Here is a 20,349-nt window from a genome sequence, read left to right as displayed (position 1 = left end):
TTTCTTCATTTCTGTTTGCGTCTTCTCACGAAACGAGGCCTCTCTTTATTTTCCAAGTTGCTTAAACCAATATACGGCTGATGGTGTAAACTCTTCTGAATTTTTTATGCTATCTATCTGTTACATCACTGTACTCTGCTCATGTTCACTTCGATATTTTTCTGAAATCAATTTACTGCATTTCATGGCTATTTCTCCCACACTGGCTTAAGTAATCATCACTATAGCAATATCTACCAACCTTTCACTCCTATAAAAACAGATTGATTTTCAACACATCAGCCACGTATATTTGTTGAAGATGAATACATAATTGTGGCAGATTTCTTTTTTTTTTTTTTTTTTTAATTTTTTTTTCAACATTTATTTATTTTTGGGACAGAGAGAGACAGAGCATGAACGGGGGAGGGGCAGAGAGAGAGGGAGACACAGAATCCGAAACAGGCTCCAGGCTCTGAGCCATCAGCCCAGAGCCCGACGCGGGGCTCGAACCCACGGACCGCGAGATCGTGACCTGGCTGAAGTCGGACGCTTAACCGACTGCGCCACCCAGGCGCCCCGGCAGATTTCTATTTAACAGCTTCTTAGTGAGTTTCCATTGCCTTCAGGTAAAATTTAGACTCTGGGACAGGATCATGATGACGCGTATTATCAGACTTATGCTTATTAAGCCATTGTTAACTGTTCTGGCCTTTCCTGTGAACTTAGAATTCACATTTGCTTCTTTAGTTTCTCGAACACTACAAGCAGTTTCTCACCTAAGAACTTTGGCATATGTTGTTCTATCTGCCTGGAAATTTGGATCTACTCTCCATAAGATGAAATCTAAACTTATCATTCAGGTGTTAGTTTAAAGTTCTCCAACTCAAAGATGATTACAGGGGCACCTGGGTGGCTGAGTAGGTTGACCACTGACTGGATTTTGGCTCAGGTCAGGGTCTCACGAATTGTTGAGTTTGAGCTCTGCGCTGCCAGTGTAGAGCCTGCTTGGGAGTGTCTCTCTCTCTCTCTCTCTCTCTCTCTCTCTCTCTCTCTCCCCCTTCCAAGCTCGCTCGCTCTCTCAAGATAAATAAATGAACTTTAAAAAAAAAAAAAAAGATTACATCGATGCCCCAATCCAAAGTAAGTCTTTCCAGTGATTCTTTTCAATTTTGTCTGTACTCTTCTTTGATAAAATTTATCATCATAATTTCCTGATTTTAATTTGCTTAATGTCTTTGTACTCTTCTTAAAAAGATTATGGTCTTCCTGAAGGCAGACCTTTTTTTTTTTTTTTTTTTTTTTTTTTTCCTGCCTCTAGTTCATTCATTCCTTCAGTGGGTTTCTGAAGGCTGGAAACAAATATCTAGCCACAGGAAGTACTAAATATTTTTTTTTTTTTTATTGAGTAAATGAACTTGTCAATTTTTTTTTAATTTGGAAACATTTTTAAAAATCTACAATTGCTAGAAATCATTACTGAGGAGTATAAATTATCCAGCCTTTAAATAAATGAATGCGCAGATACAAAAAAGTTTTAACCTACCAGACTAACAGTTGAAATTGGAGGAGAAATTTATGAAAACAATGCCTTAATTATTTTGCTGCTAGTGCTCTGTGTATGGTACGAAGAAGATAACCATCTAAGTATTCAGACCTCCTCTACATCAGTGTATTTTTTCCACTAGTCAAGTCATTGATCAAGACGTGCGGGGGTTACGTGTGGGGGGGGTGAGTAGGAAAAGGACACTGAGGAAGAAATTTAGCATGAGAAATAGATTTAGAGAAAAAAATAGCATGGTATTAATTACCTGAAACAACTCGAGTGTGCAGTACTTAATGATTAAATTTCTCTGAGTAACTCAGAGCACTTTCTCTAAATCTCCCCTCCAGACCTGTGAAGGCCCTGCCAGGCTTTGCCTCCAGGCGCTGCTGTGTCACAGAACATGCAGGCGTAATGGGCACGTTTGCTCCACTCTTTGCGCGACCCTCTCCATGGGCCGGATTCCGCCGCGACTGACTCGTGCATAAATCCACCCGAAGCCAGCGGCAGTTTTACATGATTAAAGATGGCAGAATCAGGGCCACACGTACATTTCCATGCAAATGGGCTTGAGAAAATAGCTTACAATACATTATGTAAACATATTTAGAATGAACAAACACACTCGGCTAAGTTTTCAAACATCTGTTCAGCTGGTGGCAGCACCCCAAATTTGCATACCTAACTCCTTTTCAACCAGCGCTTAATTTTGCCCTCTGTGTTATTAGATCATAGTAGCCTTTTAACTCCAAAATACGTAACTGTCATGGTATCAGTGATGCTAATTATCATTTGTTTTTTCAATCCAACTGCACTCCCGTTTAGCTTTAGACTTCCTTCTGTGCCTCTTGTACGAGAGAAGGGTCTATGACTGGGGGAGAACTTTAATGCCTATTCCAATTCAAGCCATGTGTTACCAAGGAAAGAACTGAGACTTGAATTATTTGCATAACTGTGCTTCTAGCCATATACAAATGCAGACATTCTAACCACAAGATGCATATTACGCCCACTTAGTGGCATAAACCTGCCACTGCTTGTAGTTTATGTACCCTTGAGTTCAAACAGTTGTGTAGTACCAGTATTTTGTTTTCTATTTTTATTCAGCGTGCCCTTCCATAGTCTCTATTGGTTTCTGCTGAAAGTCATACAAATGGATAACATACGATCTAAGAGTACCAGGGCTTACTTAGCAAAATTTCAGAGCAAGAACTCCAGCTTCTTTCCAGATTTAATGAACCTGAGCTCCTCCTTATGAAGAAATTCTAGAACAGACAAAGCAAATATTCATTTGTTTCTTTGAAAAAGACCTGTTTCCAAAAGACCGTGCTTGCAGAAGAGTTATTTAAGACTAAAACAAACAAACAAATGAAGAATAAGAAAATACACCACCCCCAAATATGCTACTTTGGCATCAAAATTATTTTCAGCTAATGGTAATTAAAAAGCAACAAATATAGGGAAAGCTCTCTGGACCTTCTCCCCTTTCTGCCTAAAGACAGGATATAAGTTCTCCTTTTTCTAGAGACAGACTCTTATCAGCTCATTTGCAACAAGCAAAAAACAAAACCTACTCCATTAGTTTCCTCCCATATGTTTACCTTCCTACCATCCGCCACCCAAGAAAGCCTACAAATGTTATCTCTGTCCTGTTATTCTTCCACAAATGTATTGTTCTTTCTTGAAGATGCTATATAAACCAGAGTGCTTAGTCATCACGTTGAGTTACTCTTATTTTTAGGTCTTACTCATGTGATGTTCATTAATAAGCTATTTTTCTCTTTTTAATCTTTATTTTTGTTAAAGAGCCCCAGACGAAAATATAAGATGTTTGCCTCCTCTATACAAACAGTGCTTCTCGCAAACTCTTCTGTTATATTTATTCTTAGAAAAAAAATTGCATTTCTCCTTTTTGAATCTTTAAAATTTGGACATTTCTTCCAAAATCCAGTTATGTCATTAAAAAAAAAAAAAAAAGAAGAAGAAAGAAATGAATGATATAAACATTGTAACCAGTTATGGGAAAATAATTATTAGAATTCATTTCAAGTCAAGTCAGAGTCATTCATTCACATATTCACTCATTCAGCACATAATTACTTGTATCTAACACTCCACCAGTCTCTGGGGACATGCTATTTAACTAAAGACCCAATTTCACAAACATTACATTCTAAGAGGAATAAAAACAACAGGCAATTAAAATATAATGCGTCAGTTTTATGATCGTGTACTAATCCAAAATTCATATGTGTTACCAGAAAGGATTCACTGATTGAAGATATCTGAGTGTCCAGGACCCCCAGCAAAGGTACAAGATATGGGAGCAAAGCACTCTGGGGGCTTCCAAACTACCCCATCTGCTGGATTAATACCAAAATTTGACTTCAGTCAATGTCTCTAGAGCTAAAAACTTACTCAATTGTAATAAATAAACGTTGGAAAAAAAAAATTAAAAAAAAAAAAAAAAAACTTACTCAATTGGAATATTTAACCAACAGATATTTCAGATATAATGAAACTAGAATTTTTTTTTTTAAGTCTGTATCTTTTGGAATAATTTATGACTCGTCAGTAGATAATCAATACAACATATTTGACCTGGAAGCTTGATGCTGTTTTAACTAAAACGAATGTGCAAGGCATTGGCTTTGGGAGTACAGGGTAAGCATAGGCTAGAAGGGCTCTATGACCTCAGGATATTCTCAGTGAGAATTGAAAAGACAGTAAGGAAGTTGTTACTGGAGCCTAAATAAATGGCCAGGAAGTTTGGTAACATGGTCAGTAATACTTGGAATAGAAAATATACCTTATGACCTATTGGATTTGGCTAAGAAAATGGTCATGTGGAAATTACTAAATAGTTATTTTAGGCATATATGACAGGTATGCTTAGAGAAAGAGGTACCAAAAAAAAGGTAAATAATCAGTTTTAAGCAGAATTTAGAAGACATTTAAAGGGCCAGGGATTAATGGGAACAAATGAAAACTATTTTTCATGCCCAATCTCTTCCTTAAAAAGTCCCTCAGGTAGAAAATGGTTTCGAGGCAAAGGTTAAATCCATAGCACTTCCAACAAAACAGGGGCTGAAAGTTAATCTCAACACTGAGGCTTGAAGAACTTTATTGGGATTTCAAAAAGATTGAAGGACAGTCATGGTTAGGTTTCTAAGAATCTTAAGGGCATGTTTATTAAACCTATCTTGAATAGACAAAAAGGCTTCTAAGTATCTAAATGTGTCGTTTGCATAGTAAACTATCAGCACAAAGTATAAAAGAGTCTAGAGTGAGATATGTGTGACTTTGTCTAATGAATTAAACGATATTTCAGTTCACAGAAACCTCACAAAGTTTTTAAGTCAACTGTACCACTATGACCTGGATGTGTGGGGGCCTAGGCGGTACATAACATGTCTCTGTAGTCTGCTGGTCTCAGTGCAAGAGAAATCGTATTCAAGGAACCGAACCCCAGAATGCACAGAAATGATTTAGTACAGACTCATATATGTTATAGATAACATTCAAGAATGTCTGCTGAGTTGTATTATATTTGTGACTTAGAAGAAAGTATACAGGATATACATAATCCAAATATAACAAGTTAAAAGTTTCTAAATTAAAATACAGGTTTCGAAAACTACTGTAATAGATTAAGTGCAAGAATATTTTACTGAACCTGAAGAGGCTCATCTGCATCTAGAACCGATTTGGATGCTGGGATTCTGATCTTTGAACCAATGATGGAATGGAATGAAGCTTCTGGAGAACTTGGAGGCAACTGAGTTTATTTTGCATGTGAGAGACATATAAGTAACTGATAACTTATAACCAGTGGGCAGATACTAGTATAGTAAAAATGGCCACAATATTTTTGCGACTTCTCCTACGGAGTTTCATTTTTCTCTCCATGACGGCTGCTTCTCTCATTGACTTACAAATAAAATACTATAGATGTGACATTGTCAATTTCCTGCACTAGGCCTTACGTATCTGGCAGGTTTGGTTATTGTCTCTTGGAAGACTAGCTCAAAGTTCAAAAGCTGCCAAGAAGTCCAGCTACCCTGTGACCGCCATGATGGGGAGGCCACGTGTAGTCACTCCAATCGATAGTCCCAGGGAGTTCAGCCTCCTTGCCAGCCCTGCCTAGGCATCTAAGACATGAGCAGAGCCAGCCTGGACCCTCCCTGCCTGCCAGTCTATCAGCCAACTAAATCCCAGTACGTGAGCTGAGTCAATGCCATGTGGAGCAAAAGAATGGCCACATGAGAACCGCCCCAATTTCTGATCCAACAAAATAAAACGAAAACAAAAATCGAGAGATACGATAAAATGTGGGGTTGGTTTGTTTTAAGACACTAAATGTTGAGGTAGTTTGTTAGGAAAAATTAGATAATCAGAACATAGGATTACAAAGGTCTTAGTTGCAAGTTACATGAAGATAGACATTTACAAAAATACTAGATAGTATTTGAAAGTTGTTTCTTGGTCCAGACGATCTTGGTGCTACTTTCTTTGATTTTATACAGACGTGAAAGCCTACGTCATTTAAAGACACTGATTGCAGTATGCAGAATATTCATATTACAGGCTATTTTTAAAGAATGGGAAGAAATGCAAGAACAATATTATCAGTTAATGTCTAGGGAGATTTACAGTAAAAAACCTGCAGTATATTACATTGGTTCACCTATTACCAAAGACATTAATAACCATTTACAGAGTTCTTTGGAGATAAATTAAATAATGATGAGTCTCTTAAATGGCACTTTTATATTTATTATTAGGTAAATCATATATCTAATTTTGAATTGCAATTTTCTTTTCCTTTTCAGTGGTTACTTAATTTGTAATACCTATTTAACAGTAGATCAAGGATTCTCCCTATCTGAACTTATAAAAAAGGAGATAAAACATACTCTATCCCTTCATAAGCTTATTTTTATGGCCTTAGTGATATTCAATACTTAATAATCTAAAACTACATTAGTAACTTTATAAACTACATTTTGAATATATAATATGTGAATTGTAATGAATAAATCACACTAATTGCAATAAGAAATATATCTTTCATTATAAGAATTTTATTACAAAGGTCGCTTTTAAAAGAATAATCTACATTTAATAGATTTTGTAACAAGATGGAAACAATCAGTAAAATCTGAAAGTAAAGAAGGTAGTGAGGGATATTTGAAGGACAAATTTAGGAAGTATTACTTCCCCATTTGTAAGCGTCTATTCTATTATTGTACCGTGTAAACCTGTCACAGAATCCAACAAAAATGTGATGATTTTTCACATGTAACTTCTATGATACATGGTCTTAGTAAAACATTGATAGTTTTTGATCAGTAACTATGCAGATTTTTACCCTGAATAGATTTTAAAAAGAAAAATAAAAGCTCTTCTACAAAAAGCATGTCAAAAATAGGTGCTTCTAATTATTTCATAGAAAATATCATTTCCCGGCAGATACCGTGTCACTAAGTTCACTTGTATTTTATTAGTCCACAAAATATTCATAACATTATATAGTTATCAATTAAGTGTGCAGGTGATAATTGTGAGCGTTAACCTGATGAAATTTAATATGAATGCTATACATTATATAATGTTGATTTGTTGATCTCACTGTTTACCTTTACTGAAATGATTTTTTGATTCTTCTTTTAAGAATGTGTTAATTATACACAGAAGAATTTTGGCATCAGAAATTAAAATCTATTAGCTACATTAAAATTTTTCTAGAATAAATAGAATTCCCTAACTCAATAGGTTTAAATGGAAGCAATATATTTAGTAAGCAAGAGAATTGTGCATTTTTTAAAAATATGATGTTTAATCATATTGATTGCTCATGCTCTATGAATTATGGTAGATAGAGCATATAGTTTTACTCCAATCCTTTTGAAACTTCTTGCTAAATGACTCAATCTTCCTAGCCATTTTTGAGCATGATGGTAGAGAGAGAAATCTGTGGTAAGGTAACTGAGCAATGAAAGCTAATAATGTAAGAATGAGATTCATGACATTCTTCACATAAACTGTTTCCCTTAAACAGACTGCCGATTGTCTTTCAAGGAAATCACCACCTGGGATCACAAAAATCATTTATAGGCTGGAGACAACTAACACATTCTGGACACTGTGTAGCACTCTCTCTCTCTGTATGTATGTATATATATGTATATGTATGTATATGTATATGTATGTATATATGTATGTATGTATATGTATATATGTGTGTGTGTGCATGCATATATATATATATATATATATATATATATATTCCATCTTTTTTTCTGAATCTAATACTAGGGTTCCTATCTTTCAGTCCCAAGAACATACCCTGTATTTCTGATACTATATTGGTTGGAAGCAAAGTCCCGTGCTACTGAGAAGGGCTCAGAGGTCTCCATGCTATTAGCATGCTTTTGATGATAATACGCTATACTCTTCTTAGTGTAGGTAAGACATTCTAGGGTGTGTTGAAGACGAAACTCTTTAGAGCTTAGCTTTCTTTAGACTTTATAAGTCTACATTATATGAGCACCAAGATTATCGACAACTTTAGTACAATCCCTTGTGTTACACCAATATTTGTGTTGATTTCAAATTGATTGATTGGGAAGGAACGGAAAGCAAACTTAGTTGAGTGTCACCAAAACAAGAACTGGCTGTACTCTGTTTCACATGACAGAGTCCATGGTCTGCAGTTAAGCTTGTAGCTATCACTTGTGGGACAAGCTGTCCCATATGTCACTTCTACCCTGACTGGAGGAAAAATATAACCCCATGTCTCAGCTGGAGCTGCAGACTTGTGAGAGGAGTTCCTATTCCTCTTCCACATTACCATCCTAAAATGCTGAAGCTTCACTTCCATTCCTTCTATACTGAGGGGCCGGCCGTGAGCATTGGCAATGAAATAAATGACACGAAAGACACCTGATTTCCTTATTTTCAGGGAAAACAGAGCCTGAGAGCACAGTAATCAGATCATAGTCAAGTGACAGACTTCAGCATCATTAATACACCCACTCTGGCAAAACTTCTCCTCGTACCCTTCAGTTATGTATATGCACAGGTAACTAACAGTTGCCTTTATTTGTAGAACTCTGAGATAACTGGATGGAACAAAGTAAAGGTATTTGAAAGATTACGTTATCAAAAGCTTTTCCCAGGTTAAAAAAAAACTAACATTTATTCATTTTTTGAGAGACAGAGAGAGACAGAGAGTGAAGGGGGAGGGGCAGAGAGAGAGGGAGACACAGAATCTGAAGCAGGCTCCAGGGTCTAGGCTGTCAGCACAGAACCTGATGCGGGGCTCGAACCCACAAACTGTGAGATCATGACCTGAGCCGAAGTCGGACGATTAACCAACTGAGCCACCCAGGCACCCCTTCCATATTTGTTCCCAAATGTTTGACCAAGTGATGATGCCAATGCAGTCAAAGCTCAGGAGCATGCTCACTTTAGCGTCACGATTTGCGTGAGAAATTTGTGTTTTTCACTTTGATGCAAATTTGGATAGTTTATATGGGTAGAATAAACATTCACCAGAATACTTTATGAGCATGAGTTTGAAAGAGATGTCCTAGTGGGTTTAAATGAAAGAATTGATTAGACTATGTTATTAGGGATTTAATTGTCAAGAAGAAGTTAAATGTGCAGATTGTGATAATTAAATACATTAATTGTAAATAAGCCTAGACAAATATTCATCTCTGTTTTTCTCCATTTTCCCCCCCAAACTTTTTTGGTGCAGTTTTTATCTGTGTCTCTTCTTTTCTCTCGTAAATAAAAATGACCTTCTTGGCAGTGGGTTGTGTCTTTAATTCTGAATTCCTCAAACAGTTCATGTAGCTTTCAACTATATAATTACGCATACTTGTAACGATTCTGGTACTGTTAATCTTTCCTCATTAGTTCACGGAACATATACACATTGAGTACATGCTATGGGCAGACCGTCTGCTGGGAAAATCGTCTGTGACTCAAAAAAAAAGGACTAGACTCTACTATGAAATATGTACATTTAAATATATTAATAATGGTGAAAATGGTAAATATACATAAAGATACATGTGAAATTTGCTAGGAGAGAGGTTGATTTCAGGAAAGTTAGGAAATCTCTGCCACTAGTCTTCTTCCTACAGATTCCATAAATTAATAAATAATTCAGACAAGCCACATGACATGTAGTATAGAAATAAGCATGCGGACAAAACACGCCAAGGTAATATTATGAATGCATCCTGTAGTAGGGAAAGAATCCAATACGTTCAGATACATCCATGGACTATGCATTTGAAGGGATGATATCAGATGTGAATCTTCAAAGGCATGTAAAATTTGGCTGATAAAAAATAGAAAAAGGAGTGCGGTAGAGAAAGGAATACTAATGAGACTGATACAGAGGTGTAAGATGGGGTGATCTGGAAACAAGAGCAGTTTGATATCTTTAAAATGCAGAGGTTAAAGGAGAGCTAGGAGCAAAAGAAATAAAACAAAGTATTCGAAGGGAAGAACTGAGTAAACCTTGGCTTTTTATATCACATATAATAATATTAAAAAGATATCATATCTATTGTGCTCGTGTTTGGTATAGAAGTATTATTAAGAAATGGACCAGAAATCACACCAGAGGTTTTTTTGCTGATTGTGTGAAACAACAGTATATAGATCCAATTTTGAGGTAGTTTAAAGGGTATTTCATTACCTTTCATTCTCTAAGAAAAGCTGTCCAAAGTGAGCTAGAAAGACAGAGCGTTTTTCAGTACCAAGATATGGCCCTTCCACTCTAAATCTACTCAGTTTATCCCAGTTTTGATTGATCTTATCCACAAAGGAGACAGAAAATCCTTCAGAGCCAAAAGAGTTGGAGTGTGTTTCTGATCAGAGACTGCTCAGATTAATCAAGTTGTCAACCACCCAGAACCATTATACTGATCAAGATGTTGGAGATACTTAGTAGAAAAATAGAACATGTATCTTTTTTTTTCTTGTCTACAGGAGGTATTAGAAAGCTGTAATGACTATATCCTATGTCAGCTGTGGTAAATCCTTCCTATGGATTTACTATATCATTCCATACGATTTAAATAGTAAAAATTCAGGTATATAGTAAAATTTTATATAGTAAAATTCAGGTATATACTATACCTGAGTATACAATATACCTCTGTAGAATACTTGAATAATTATGATAATAAGATCTTTACCCAGGCAGTTAGGTTAACTATCACATATCTAAAAATTTTTAATTACCGAGCTTTGATTTTTTTTTTTCAGTATCTGGTTAATTTCATCATGTCAGAACAAGAAACTAGTTGGTTGAAGCAGGTAAGTAAGTGCAAAGCACTTTCTACAGAGAAATACACGGGTATAGAATTCCTTAGTAAAGGACCTAAGGGTTAGGAACCAGAACTCCAGAGTCTGTATTAGCATTGTCAATTTTAATTGTGGGAGCTTAAACATTTTCTCTAAGATTCAGTACCTTACTTCATAGATGAGGTTTATAATTAAGGAGACGACATGGGTCCTGTTGACAATGAAAGAAAGTGAAAGCAAAGCTTGGTGAACATCAGGCCCTGTCATTCCCAGCAGAATAGAAGCGAGGCTCAGAACCACACGAAGCCAAGGCCGCACTGATGCCACAAAAGTGACCAAACGTGCCCCTCTCCTGACCGACTTGAGCTCCGCTTTAATCCTCTTGCATTCCAAACTGACGTTAAAATACACCCCGTTCCCATTCTTGCATCATCTAGCCCAGAAGTGGCTCATGCTTCTCAGTTCTCTTCTTCAAATCACCTAGCACAGACTCAAACCCCCAGTATAGGTCCCTCCTACTCCCCTTTCTGTGACACTCTCGAGACTCCTCGCAGGACACTTTTTCCCATGCTGCAGCAAGTTAAATAAGCCCGATTTTATTTGACTGCGAAATGCATCATGTAGATAATTTTGATGTTATACGATTAGGTCTTGTAGAAAGATCACATTCAAGTGAGCAACCAGGGGAAGCTTCATAGAGTTGTGGTTATTTAAGACTGACATCAATGAAAGCATGTCAATATTACAAAAACGTGGAGATACACGTGCACTCCAGATAGAGAACAAACATAAACAAAAACCCCAAGATGAAAAAAAAATGCAGTATTTATAGGTTTCGCAAGTGTGGGTCGTTCAACAAACTCAGTGTACAAGATAAATCCATGTCTCCTTTATTTGCTCAACTATCAATTACTAATCGAACCAGCCACCTACCCCAAGGAAGTAGTCAAGGGTCTATGTCTCAAAACCTCCGAATCCATGATTGTCAAAGAATTGGCTTATCCAGCCTGTGGGAATTCTGTTTGTTTGTTTTTTCTCTCTTTCCTTTTTAATGACTGAAAGTCAGAGAGAACTATTTCCAGGGCATCTCAGAATCTATTTCTTCCCCACTCCCATGGTGTCACTGTTAACAATACCTGCACCCGGGATAAAGAGCTGGAACGGGGGTCTTACGTTTACATCCCAGTACAGGCAGAAACGATTCGCACCCTCTCACTGCTACATTTGACTGAAGCTGCTTCTCTCTTTACTTCTCCTGGTTTTCCGTCTTTCATTTACACTAATTCATGCTGTTGTCAGCACTTATCCTGTGCTGACAGCGGAGTTGAATACTAAGAAAATACACTTAAAAGCAAAATCTCCTAACCCATAACACCTTTCTACCTTTGTAGGTAGAAGAGAAAGACAACAATTTTATCACTGAATATTCAGAATGTGATGCACATCACAGACAGCCTGCTAAGAGATTGTAAAGATGGAACAAAGTCTTGCCCTTTATTATATCTCAGCAGATATGAGTCGCTACCTCCATGTTCTCAAGATGAACAATACCCAGTCCCCAGGTAAGAGGGTTTAACAGCACGTTGCCAGGCACAGTTTATCCTACATTTTATGGTAATTGGGGTGACCACATGTATTAGCAGAAGGCTTTATCTAAAAGAAAAATAAACTTCTTGTATCTATAAAATTCTTATTTATTTTATTTTGATAGAGAGAAAGAGGGAGAATGAATGAATGAATGAATGAGGAGAGGAGGGGCAGAGAGAGGGAAAGAATTCCACGCAGGCTCCACACTGTCAGCTGGGAGCCTGACCTGGGGCTCGATCTCATGAAACATGCGATCATGACCTCAGCCCAAATTAGGAGTGGGACGCTTAACTTGACTGAGTCACCCAGGCACCCCCAAACTTTTTGTATCTTTATGACAGGAGGTAATTTGGGTGCAAGGTGACTTCTAAAGTTAGGCTCCTCCCCTCCCTCAGAAACCGGGACAAGAGTAGTTGCATTATCTTTTTTGATGAATATATTTCAAAGACATGACTCTCAGGTCCTTGAGAAAGGTATTTCTGGGGCTTTACCTTGGCAAGAGGCTTACTTAGCTTTTAAAATATTTACATACATTTTAAAAAGACAGAGTACTTACAAGTTTTCTAAAGTAAATGCTGTAAGAAGAAAGAAAAGGAAAGTTAATTAACCTCTGTGCTTCAGTAAATAAGATATATGTGATCTATTCCATACTATGCCAACAAAAGTATCCAGAATATCACTGGTTATAATATGGAATGAAGAGTACTTAGAAGGCAAGGCAGTGTCCTATCAAGTGGTGGTGATACTAAGTTTTAAGGCAACAGTCATGTTCCTTTTTATAGTCACAGGGAGCAGACATAGGGAAAATGAGTTGTTAAGGAAAGGTACGGAGGTAAAAGTTTATTGAGAGACCTTTAACTTTTGAAATCATTAGACAGGTATGGATGAGAGCAAGGGTGGATTCTGACTCTCTGTGTTACAAAGTATTAATGAAAATTAATCCTCAGCTTGTTCAATATGGAGCATTCTTTCACAGGCCAAATGTAGGCAGGAGGGATGCGACATGACTAGGTTTCCTGATCTCGCTGGAAATGAAGGCTTTCCTTCACTGGTGGAGGGTCGGCGTCGATACTCAGGTATCAGAGACCGGGTTACCACAATAGCCATAGGACTGAAATCGCGATCAGAGTTTGGGATGCACAGGGAACTCTCCTGGCCAATCCTTCTGTGGGTCCCTTACAAGTTAAACTATTGGGTAGCCTGCTATGATTTTCTGTGACATACTTGTAAGGAAAAAGCCTAAGATTGTTGGGCAAGTGCAGCAGTTACCGTGGTGGGGATATACTGCCTCTTACTCAGTTCTTGATCGTAAGCACTTTGGAGAGCACTAGGCTCTACACTGATTGGAAGGCTGAGATCCTTGGGGGAAAGATCCTTGGGGGATACAGCGTGAATCTCCTCCAGAGTTTTCCAAAGAGTCACTGTTTCCCACAAAAATGGATATAATCAAACCTCTGGGGTGACTGTATATTGGAATTAATGTTAGGCTGGTCCATAAGCTCATCCCTCAGAGTAAGGGACAACTAACGGAGACAAATAACTGATGAAGAGGTCAGGTGTCTGATTGTGTCTTTGCCCAAATTAATCTAGCCGTAGATATAATGGGACTATAGACCTATTCTATGATCTTTTGCCCTGGTAGAGAGTACAGAGTGGGAATAGATCTATTTTATAGTTGTCAGAACCATTTTATTTGTTTCAAAATGAGCTCTATCAATGTGGGAGGGACTAAGTGGTAGCTCTGGGAATTGACTACTCCTGACAAATAGTAAACAAAAAACAATTCTGAACCCCCCGTTGAGGCCTAAAAAATTCAGAACTAGTGACTCCTGCCATCTCTATTTAACTTCTCTATCTGGCTGTGAAAATTCAGATGGGTTGTGAAAAAAGACAAATCATTTAATACTTCATTAAGTGCTATTGCCGATCCCAACTTTGGTTCAGATGTGGTATCTTTACTGGAGCAAATCAGGACAACTTGTAATGGCTGGTATAAAGCCTTTGCCCTGGTAAGTATTTTCTTTTCCCTCCCAAACAAAAAGATCACAAACCTTTTTCATTTTCATGACAGGGACAAGAGTGTACTTTTAATATCTTACTCAGTGCTAGGTCAAACCTCCTGTTCATCATCATAATATATTTCTTTTTATTTTTTTAAGTTTATTTGAGAGAGAGAGAGAGAGAGAGAGAGAGAGAGAATGGGGGAGGGGCAGAGAGAGAGAGGGGGAGACAGAGAGAATCCCAAGTAAGCTCCACACTGTTGGTGCAGAGCCCAATGTGGGGTGTAAACACACGAACCATGAGATCATGACCTGAGCAGAAGTGGGATGCTTAACCAACTAAGCCACCCGGGCACCCCATCATAATATATTTCTTAGAAGTTTCAGCCATTCTGATATACCACAAAAATTTCACTGGCCCATAACATTAACAACATTATGCTATTTATACCTGGTAAGCAGAGTAGCAAGCACATTTATTAGAGGCCTTATCAATACAAATGTTTGACCAAAGGTGGAGGAGAAGCCCAGTGAAATTTCTAGGGAGCCTACTGATATGAATAGGATCGCCTTGTAAAATGAGAACTGAGCTGCAGTTGTCTACCTACCATGATGAGGACACAATTCTTAGTGGATCTCTTTGAATTTGAAAGGCAACATATATCACATGTATCACCTTTGAACTTGCTCCTAGAAGCTACTTGCACGATAACCTGCAAGGTTGAGAGTTCTAAATGAGAACCAAAACATGAACAGGCTCCACAGAAAGTCTAGACTGGTGTGAGCTTCCCTGTCACTTGGAACTTACGACCCAACAGTTCCAACAACGTGGGAGGCAGATAGGAGTGCAGAATAAAGTCCTGGCAAGCAGTCCTGACAGGAGAATCACAAAATACTTTCAAGGTTTCTGAGTAAGTCTATCCTTCCTTTTATTGGTTTATATTCATTTTTTTTTTTAATTTTTTTTTCAACGTTTATTTATTTTCGGGACAGAGAGAGACAGAGCATGAACGGGGGAGGGGCAGAGAGAGAGGGAGACACAGAATCGGAAACAGGCTCCAGGCTCTGAGCCATCAGCCCAGAGCCCGACGCGGGGCTCGAACTCACGGACCGCGAGATCGTGACCTGGCTGAAGTCGGACGCTTAACCGACTGCGCCACCCAGGCGCCCCGGTTTATATTCATTTTTAAAGGAATTCTAGGCCAGCTGCTAGGCCCAGTGGAGGCTGAACATTTGATCACAGGACAAAAAAAAAAAAAAAAAAACTACGTGATCTAAACTGTCAATCATATATTGACATGGATATCATCAGACCCATGGAATCATACATTTGGACATGTGCAGTGCCCACATTTTATTACAAAATAGACATATTATATAAATGGAAAAGTTTGGGTATATCCATAAAGTGTCCACACATTTCATGATGGATAACACTTACTCTTACCTCAACATACATATTTTTTCATCCACACCTTTACTTTACTTTGAGTACTTAACAAGAGGAAAAAAACAAAACAAAACAAAACAAAACAAAAAACATCAAACTGCCTCACAGAAGGATTTGCGTGGTATGTTGGTAAGAACCTGCAGTGGAAAGTACTAATTTTACTTTAATAAAGAGTAGACTTGAAAAAACATAGAGGGATTCATTCTTCCAATGAATAGAATTTTGAATGTGCCCATTATGTAGAAGATCAGGTTAAGTCACAGATAAGAGTAGACTGACTAATGCTTGGCAAGGAGGTCAGGGACTGGGAGAAAATGATGATTGGGAGGAGTGGGTTAGGTACATTGGGTGGACTCCTTGGAACAACATAAATTGAGAAAATATTCATGTTTTGCGTAAATACCTACCGGGCATCTACAAGAGGGTATCCTTATAGCAATCAGGGGAAAGGTTACCCTCTCTGCAAATTTAAGTCAGCAGCTTTGCTGAATAACCATTACACTTACCCAACGGGTCTACTTAAGAAAAAGGCAATAGTAGCAAAGACAATGCACGGTGATGAATGGACTTAAAAGAATGGTCTTGTTGATGCTGATTTGTCTACTATTGCAAAATGTTCAACTATCAACATTTCACCATCCCCTTAGAGTATAAGCTGGTCATCTGCGTGTAACAGGAAAGCATTCTGCACATGGATGCCCTAGAATGCTAAACCAACAATGCCATCTATGGATCAGGAGACTGATCTATGCCATTTGTATCCATAGGCTCCCATGTCCTCCGGCTCCTGACTAGATTGGGCTTTTGGGATCTGCCCCTGGAAACAGGAAGTAAAATGAAATAATGAGGATTTTACATTTATTCTCTTTTTCCCCATCCTGGAGCTTTCGTCAAGCTGCTTATTGTCACTTGACTAAAGATCACTGCTCTTCTTCAGGAATTCTTCTGGGTCTATGTGATTCTCCTTCCAGAACAAGATCCCGTGTTGCTTTCTGATGGGGATAATGACACGGCTGCTGGTACCATCAAGCTTCTGTGTTTTGCCTTGTTTTACCCCATCCCTGCCACACCCTTGTAATTAAAGGATAATCTGTGTGCGCATTTATACGCAACTTTAGATATGAATATTTGTTGTCAACAGGCTGTTTGGCTTTTTTATTTACCAGGAAAGTAGAAAATCCAGTGACTAAAATCAAGGTGGGCACAAAACAAACCCTGGCGGCTACATCTACATTCATCTGAGCAACAATTCACTACTTCACTGGTCACCACATTTCATCAGGGTCCTAAGCCTCCTTGATATGTAAAATATATAAAATCTCTAATATAAAATCAGAGTTCATAGAGAGGGAGATAATGGAGTGGAATACATTTTAGTTAAGCAGGTCTTTGCATGTTTTCACATCTTTTAACTTCTTCTGTTCTAGACTCTGTCTTTGAAGATATTTACATACCAACCAGCCTTGGGAGACAAGGGTGTTGTCTCCACCTGGGGGAAAAGACAAGATCAGTTTTCTGTCTGGGATATGAAAGACACTATTTCACTACTTTGGAAAGGTTTCTCAGTGTCTCCTCCTTAAACAGTCCGAGGTTCCCTAAACTCAGAGTTTCTAAGACTCTCTTAAAAACTGAGAATAGGGGCGCCTGGGTGGCGCAGTCGGTTAAGCGTCCGACTTCAGCCAGGTCACGATCTCGCGGTCCGTGAGTTCGAGCCCCGCGTCGGGCTCTGGGCTGATGGCTCAGAGCCTGGAGCCTGTTTCTGATTCTGTGTCTCCCTCTCTCTCTGCCCCTCCCCCGTTCATGCTCTGTCTCTCTCTGTCGCAAAAATAAATAAACGTTGAAAAAAAAAAATTAAAAAACAAAAAAACAAAAAAAACTGAGAATAAACTGAGGGTTGATGGGGAGTGGGAGGGAGGGAAGGGTGGGTGATGGGTATTGAGGAGGGCACCTGTTGGGATGAGCACTAGGTGTTGTATGGAAACCAATCTGACAATAAATTTCATCTTAAAAATAAATAAATAAACCGAGGGTTTCTCTGCTATGATGCAAGCCCCCTGTCCAACTGAGCCGTCCGACATGACCCTCGGACTTGGAAGGCAAGAGTAATCTGCCTCTCCTGCTCCCTGCTGTGCGGTGAGTAACAAAGTTCTGTGTCTGACCCAGGAGTGACACATTTTCTTCCAGTATCCATGAAACTGAAACTTGAAATCAGGCTAAAATTTCAGATTCTACACAGTTCTTGATAATGTGAGTTGGAAAACACGGGGTGATTATAACACAGAGGGTCTTAAATGCTATAATGAAAACAGCATTTACTTCAGGAGCTGGTGAGGCACCACTAAGTTCATTTTTCTGAACATATTTTAGAATTACAGGGAAGCCTGGGCTTTCATAAGAGTAGAGATGGCCTGAAGAAAAGGGAAAGAGAGAATGCATGTAATGAAGTGTGAATATTTTATTAGGTTGTGTATCAAAGAATATTTAAGACCTGATTAGAATAGAGTCTTTGAGGAAGGAAATTAGGTGGTATTTACTACACATGGCAATTAATTATAAGTAAATAATAAACAGTGGGGCTGGGGGAAGATAAAAGGTCGATGCCAAAGATTTGAAACCAAGTAGAAAGAAAGTTATTGGGGCCAGTTAAAGAACTAAAAAGGACAGGATTCTGAGTGGGGGGGGGGGGAATAATATATATATATATATATATATATATATATATATATATATATATTTATATATATTTATATTTGGAATGACAGTAAGTCATACATCTGGGTAAAGATATCAGAAGTGAATCAGAGCCTGAAACATAGATCAGGATTCATAGCTATATATATGACTATTGGGAGCTATTCTGAGGCTAAACCTTTGGAAAGTCTAAAATTAGAAGAAAAAAAAATGTTTATTGAGACAGTAACGTAAAAGTCAGAGAAGTGAGAAGGAGAAACAAGATATTGCCATGACCTTGAAACCAAAGGAAAATAAAAGGCATAGGAAAAAAGGCGCCAACTTCGCAATTTTTGGTGAGAAATTGTCTTAATGGACAATAATAAAATGTTTCAGAAAAAAAAATGTCTCGCTCACTACTGTATCCTCAGAGCTAAACACAGTGTCTGATATATAACAGTATTCAATAATTTACTCCTGAATGTGTCAACGCAAATTAGAGTAGCCTTGTATTCATACAGATTTGTTCAGGACATCACCTACGTACCAATCCTGCTGTTTTGATTTCTAGATCGCTCTTGGCCAGGTTTGCGATACCTCAATGGTAAAGCTGACATATTTCGTTTCCCTTGGGATAAATGGTAGCATTGTTATCTTTGAGGTAATAGCTGCCTCCCCCCCCCAAAAAAAAAATCACTGCAGTTGAGATATACAAGTTTCATTCTTTTAGTTTAGTTTAGTTTACTCAGGGTTCAAGGTCCTATGGTATTTATAATGTAGAGTTTAGAATGGAGTCTCAGGGAATCGGAAATAACTTCAACTGCCGCTGGGTTAACGGACAGTGTTTTACTTGCCATTTCATAAATTCGGAGTCAGCACGGTCCCTGCGCTGTCTCCTTTGACTCGTCAATGTAGAATGAAATCTAATCAATCCACCATCATGCTAATGTACTGTGCCGCTTCCAGTGCGGCAAAGAATAATGTTGTTATACTCAGTTACATTTTAGAATAATGCAAAAATTGAAAGTGCTATTCTATGTGATATGTAAATGAAGCGTTTTATGACCTGAGGCTTTACCATCAAAATTCCATTTTGATCCATCAATTTTCATCAACAAATTAAAAGAACTTGTAACTCAAGTAGGGGAAACAATGAATTTAAAGTTACAGCTTATTATTTATGTAGAATGATACAAAATAGATTACTTGTAATAGCAATACATAAAAATACACAGGCATTGTGAAATCAAAAATCCAAATCGTTTCTGTATCACGCCGAGATAAATATTATAAAAGGCTGTTATGCTCTAATTGACTGAACTTTTTTTTTTTTTTCTTTTATAACCAAACCAGTGAACTTTCTCCCTCTGATATAGGAAACAAAGCAACACATCTTCTTATGTTTCAGAGATTTCACTCACTTCTTGGAGTATTCCTATTTCTATTATGTGGTCTAGCCTCTAAACTTTCCCCACCATTTGGAGTTATACCTTGTCATTATAAACTGGACTACACTCTCTATCCTTTTCTCTGGGTATACCTTGATGATAACTGAAATATAAGAAAAAGGTAATTGATTTTTATCACTCAAGTACCTTCCATTGTGTAAACGTATAATCAGCATCAGAATGAATTTTACTCTACCGGAATGTATTTATGTGTGTCTCTCTATACAATATTTCACTCTAAGTTTCCTCTTCTAAAGAGTCATTTTTTTCTCTTTCATATTGAATGTCTGACCCATTAAGACAATTATTCCAATACATTATTTTTGTCTTTATATATCCTTT

The 20,349-nt window shown here is 37.8% G+C and overlaps 1 pseudogene; it reads left to right on the top strand.

Annotated features, from left to right (window-relative positions):
- The window catches only part of LOC115527991, a 46,825-nt pseudogene extending 34,501 nt beyond the window's left edge, over positions 1-12,324 (top strand).
- Positions 12,325-20,349: the final 8,025 nt, after the last annotated feature.

Source organism: Lynx canadensis, chromosome D3 (assembly GCF_007474595.2).
Source record: "Lynx canadensis isolate LIC74 chromosome D3, mLynCan4.pri.v2, whole genome shotgun sequence".
Taxonomy (NCBI): domain Eukaryota; kingdom Metazoa; phylum Chordata; class Mammalia; order Carnivora; family Felidae; genus Lynx; species Lynx canadensis.
This window is presented reverse-complemented; position numbering and strand designations above follow the sequence as displayed.